This window comes from Sapajus apella, unplaced genomic scaffold (assembly GCF_009761245.1).
Source record: "Sapajus apella isolate SASKATOON/1434 unplaced genomic scaffold, GSC_monkey_1.0 scaffold17, whole genome shotgun sequence".
Lineage (NCBI taxonomy): Eukaryota > Metazoa > Chordata > Mammalia > Primates > Cebidae > Sapajus > Sapajus apella.
In genome coordinates this window covers 3826206-3832205 of record NW_022436957.1, presented here as the reverse complement: position 1 = coordinate 3832205, position 6000 = coordinate 3826206, and the positions used below count along the sequence as shown (strand labels likewise).

General features: G+C 38.9%; 1 long non-coding RNA gene across 1 annotated transcript in view; it reads right to left on the bottom strand.

Annotated features, from left to right (window-relative positions):
* Window positions 1-1018: 1018 nt before the first annotated feature.
* The window catches only part of LOC116556623, a 37102-nt gene continuing 32120 nt past the window's right edge, over window positions 1019-6000 (bottom strand). Inside the window, exon 3 of the long non-coding RNA XR_004271091.1 lies at window positions 1019-1312. This is a non-coding gene — a long non-coding RNA (uncharacterized LOC116556623). The remainder of the gene's footprint in view (window positions 1313-6000) is intronic.

Genomic DNA, 6000 nt, shown 5'->3' with positions numbered 1-6000 from the left:
TGAGTTCCCTGTAGATTCTGGGTATTAGTTCTGATGTAGTTTGGCTGTGTCCCCATCCAAATCTCATCTTGAGTTCCCACGTTATGGGTAGAACCCGTGGGAGGTCATTGAATCATGGGGTCAGGTATTTCCCATGCTGTTTTCGTGATAGTGTTTAAGTCTCATGAGATCTGATTGTTTTAAAAAAGGGACTTTTTCTGCACAAGCTCTCTTCTCTTGTCTGCAGCCATGTGAGATGTGCTTATCACCTTCCACTATGATTGTGAGGCCTCCCAAGCCATGTGGACCTTTTAGACCAATAAACTTTTTTCTTTTGTAAATTGCCCAGTCTTGGGTATGCCTTTATCAGCAGCATGAAAATGGACTAATACAAGTTCCTTATCAGAGGTATAGTTTGCAACTATTTTCTCCCATTCTGTTGATCATCTGTTTATTCTGTGAATTTTTAGTTTATAATGTATATTTATCTATTTCTTCCTCAGTACTAACAATAGGAACACAGTTTCTACATTCTGAATAAGATCATGGAAAATATACAATGGGAAGAAGATTAAAGCATTGGTGAAGTTTTCAGAGTTGAATTCCGAAACCTACTGACTGGCTATAGAGCTATTTAGATGTTCAATGCATCTTCTTAGTTTCCTCATTTGCTCTGCATGTACTTCAGATGCTCCTAACATATTTCTAAAATTATATTCGAAATAAGATTAGTTGTTAGATTTTGCTGTAGCATTGATTGGGGCAGGGAGTTATACTTTTATAAAACATGTTACATTCTAATAATTAGAAGGCTCTTGTTATTTTATATAGCTTAACCTAGCCCACTATGAAAATGTACAACTGGACATTCATCTTGGGTCTTTTGGTGAAAGTAGATTACATTTTCTAATCGTATCCTCCTATCTTCGTTCACAAACATATGAGCACCATTTTGTGTTGATACTGTTTTTGGAAGTTTACATTAATTAACCATCTCTAACAAGTTATTACTCTACTTGTGAAGTAAGGGAGAGAGAAGTACAAGAGGAAGAAACAAGATGGATTTCATTTTGTGTCTCCTCTCTGCCTAACCCTGCTAGGTGTTTCACACATATTATCTTTCATTAGCTCACATTTATGGTTTAATATGCAAGAGTTACAAAAAAATAAAATACATAAATTCTGCATAATTAAATGTGACTCCTGAGCAGAAAGTGCTTTCTCTTCTGAAATTGGCAGCTGAGCTTTGTTCCACCAATGGATCCAGCTGTGACTTGCAGGCTTCTTGATTTCTGGCTGATGGGCAGGCTTGGAGGTCAGCCAAGTGACAAATCTGAAAACAAACCAAGAGTGGGAATGTGCCAGTGACTTCCTGTAAGATAAACATCACAGCCCTGAGTTTAATTCTGACACCCTGGGCATAAAAAAAGTTCTGCCAAAACTGGATTCAAGCAGAGAATCACAGCACTGGATAGAAATTGGAGGGAATCATTTCCAGGACATAGAAATTCTAAGATGGCCCAGGATGTCTCGCAATGTTTTATCTTCTGTTTGAGACAGTCTTTATTTTTCATGTGATGCATGTTCATAAGCTCCTGGCCTGCAGAATGAATATAATGTTAGAGTAATCCAGTCCTGTCCTCTCCTAGGATTCTTAAGTCTCCTCCATGCCTCTGACCATATGCCAGCAATGTGGCATGCTTTCCCTAGCCATCCTTCCAAGAAAATCCTTTGAGAATATTAAATGCATTCAGAAGAACATTCTCATCCTGATAAGATTTCTGTTTTTCCTTTGAGGTTTTTGGCTTCCCAGGAACTTGGAGTTTCACCTTGCATGGAATGGATTCTCTCTGAATATGTATTATCAATTATCTAAGGATTGTGATAGGACAAACTATCCTCAAGCAACCAATACTGCTTATCTTTAAAATGGGAACATGAGACAGAATCAAGGAATAGGGGCTGACCAAAGGAAAGGCAAAGAGAAACAATGCCATGATTCTTATCTTCTCTACCCCCAATCTTTCCTTCAATACAGAAAGCAGTGGAAATGATTCAAGCAATGTTAAATGATCCTGGTCGTTTCTCCCTGGGTCTTCTAACATCTCACTCTTCTTACAGGAGAGAAATTTTTATCATTCAGCACGATTTCCACTGTACATCAAGAAATCTTCAAACAGCTTTCATAATCAGGAAAATTACAATTTTGTGGAACAGGAAATGCCTGGGAAAGGCCATAGCAGCTGCAGTAGCACAAAGACGTCCTTGCCCTTCATGGCATAAAAGAAGCAACCAGAATTCTACATGACACAGGCAGACTGGCTATCACCCAGGAAAAGAGGAACAATTGCTTCCTAGTGGCTCTTAGCACCAGAAATAGCTGTTTTATCTCTTACTCCCTGAGTTCTTACAGAAGCCAGGATAGTGGATAAACCTGTGTTTCCCTTAAAACACTTCCACAGTGTTGCTGAGTTCTTCCTTGTAGGATGAGTGTGTCCTCAGGAGATACATCTTCAACTTTGGAAATTTGGCTCTTGAAGATGTCTCAATCCCTCCCTCCATATCTTCTCCCTCCTTGACTCCTGCCCTGCAAGCCACCACACACATGTCTATGTATTGTAATTGTTGGCCCTAAGGCTTCCTGTCCTGCCCCTAGTGTCCCTAGGTCCTTAGATTGATCAGTTGATGTAAATTAATTGAAGGTGGGTAGGGAGATCAAAGCATTATCCAGCATTGAAAATTCTCTATTATTCTCATTTTTGGCCCCATCAGACCTCCTGTCATATAGCATTATCTAGATATTCTGCACACCAGACATACTCATTCAATGCTGGTTACCATTTATCTTTCTAAAATAAAAATTCTTTCCTAAATATCATTTGTGAATTTCAAAAGAGGTGGCAAATATTCAATGATTCTCTAGGAAATAGCTTAGAAAGTTGGAATAAGACAAGCAAACCAAATAGTGATTTGACTGCAATGTCTTTCTATTCAAGGACAAATTTGATCATTTTTAAAAGGAGCTCTAATCTCCATTATCCATTAAACCTTGGAAAGTCTTAAACAGTATTGTCTTGCTATCAAATGGGGTATTACAAGAAAAGAAAGTGCACTCAGTTTTACTGTTCAAGGAGTTAGAATTACTACTCAAGGAATACTTAATTTCTCATGAATAAAGTTTTAAAAGAAAAATGTATATATATTACTATTTAAGTCAATGACTATATGCTTTTATGACAGCTGTAAATTTGTACTGAGCTCTGCAGCTGACTACATTCTTTCACACTCATTAGCTATCTGTGAGGCTCTCGCAGCAACCCAACAGAAGGGTTTATATTAGCAGTTCCTCTTTATAGATGATTTAACTGAAAGTCCTACTTGAAAATGATCTTTCTGTGAATCAGAGTTAAATGGTAGACCCAGAACACAAACCGAAGACTTGTAACTCAAAATTTTATGCCCTTTCACACAGTATTAAAAAATTAACTTACAAAAAATTTCTCTTGGCTGGGCGCAGTGGCTCACGCCTGTAATCCCAGCACTTCGGGAGGTTGAGGCGGTGGATCACCAGGTCAAGAGATCGAGACCATCCTGGCCAACATGGTGAAACCCCGTCTCTACTAAAAACACAAAAAATTAGCTGGGCGTGGTGGCGTGTGCCTGTAGTCCCAGCAACTCAGGAGGCTGAGGCAGGAGAATTGCTTGAAGCTGGGAGGCAGAGGTTGCAGTGAGCCGAGATCTCCACTGCACTCCAGCCTGGCGCCTGGTGACAGAGTGGGACTCTGTCTCAAAAAAAAAAAAAAAAAAAAAAATTCCTCCTGTGGAAAATACACAAGGTAAATTATCTCCATCATTGTACCCGTTTTTCTATCATTTTTAAAATTCATAAAATGTTTATGGAATTAACTTCAAAAATGATGGCTAGTTCACTTATATTTTAATGCTATAAGTATAAGGGCTTGATGTAATGATTTCGTACTTGATTATATTTGTAATCTACTTTAACCAGTTACTAATTTTTTCATCTTTACCTACAGAGACTTTAGAAATTTAGGCGATTTACCACAACTGCCTAACTGAAGATATTATAAACATAATGCAAGACAGAGAAGGCTGAGATGAATGGGTTGTCAGGGTAGTATAGTGTGTAGTCTGAGCATAAAACACCCGACAAAGGAGCACTGTTATTTCAGGATCTACCTCTTTTCTACATTGCCCCATGGGATTGGTGGATGAATCTCTCAATGCATTTTGTATAACAGACCAGGTTGAATTATGAGATTCCTTTGAAATCCTTTTTTTTTTTTTTTTAAATCCTGTCTTAAAAGGTATGGTCAGGATTTAAAAGTAGAAGAGTTGAAATGGAGGACCTACTTTCAAATTCCCTTCTAGCATCAAGCTTGATGTTAGAGATTATAATCTCTCATAATGTAATAGAATTTATATTTAGAGACTTAAAAATCCCTGCACGCCAAAGTTGAAAATGACTTAGGTACTTTTCTTATATCACTCCCTTATAGAAGCCATCTGTTACTTCCAAGAGCTGCTTGGAAACACTGTGCAGAGTGTATCTTAATGTTGTACTTTAGCACATTGATCTATTCCTCTTGACATTCTCTGGCTCTCTCATAATAGCTTTCAACTATTATATGGACTGGAGTGTGGATGCAATGCCAGCTTTCCTTGATAAACTGGAATTACCAACCTGAGACTTAGACGCTGCTCTAAGAATGCTGAACCCAAGAAAGATAGCAAAGGAATCTGAAAAGCCGTGAAAATACAGATCTCATGAACCATGTCATTATTTTGACATTGTATCTTATTTTTGATCATATAGAGTAAGTAGAAATGAAATAAAAGATGGTACCTGTATGAACAATAGGAATATAGGTTATGGGCCACCTTTCCTTGAAGCCATTTCCAAAATGAAGTTAGTTCCTTAGCCTGCCACAGCCTATTCTCATGTCTTTTCCATTTCCCTGAATGTCCAACACTGAGGCCTATGATTGCCTCCCAGCTAAATCCATATGAGAGCTGTCAGCTTCCACTCATTTTGGTCACTGGGACACAGAACTTCATTTCTCACAATATCTGTCCTTCTTCACCCAACAGCTCTCATCAGCATCCATATTATCTGCATTCTGCTTCCTGAGAGCTCTCAAATCTTTCTATTCTCTTTATTTCCACCTTCATCTTTCTAATTCAGGTGCTCTTAACTCTCCCTGACTCAAACTACCAGCTAACTTGTTAGCTACCTGTGCTTTTCCTTCACAGAATCCTTGACACTTCCACACACAATTAACATTTTACTAGCTCAGCTCTCCTCATCCCCACCTTCCCCATGCATGTGACATGTTTCCTGCTGCCCACAAGCCCAGTCCAAACACTTTAGCTGATGTTGCGCTGATCCCCTGGGTCTCAGTCCATCCGCATCCTGTAGACCAATGAGCTCTCCCTCAATGGTACACAACCCTGATTTTCTGACATGGCACATCGATAAACTACCCCAAAGAGAAAATGCCCACTCATCTCTAATTAATGAAAAATAAAACTTGAATGTAAATCTTGGTAATTACTTGGATGTTACTTATTTTCCATTTCATTATCTGTTTTGAAATGTGTTTTTCTCAGTGAATATGCACTGCCTTGATAGCAAGAAAGTTCAGAAAATGCTGGGCTATGGGCCACTTAAAATTGGGCCTTCCTGCTGAGCTCTGCCTTAATTCTGCTTTCCAACTTACTTTCTTACTGGAAATAGAAAATAAGCCCAAATTTTGGTCTAGGTGGCTCTGCCAAGGAAACCATGGGGATTATTCCTGCTAGCATTCTTCCCACCTCCCAGAGGGACTTGATTTCTACTTTCTCCTGCCTAAACCTTGATAGAAATCTCTAACCTTCAAAGGCAACTTCTATCCACTGAAGCTACCAGAAAGCTCTTATTACACACTGCTCCAGACCCTAGGTTCATGCTCTGTCCTGCCCTCAAATTAGCCAAAAACTGGGGTGATAGAGGCTTCTTCA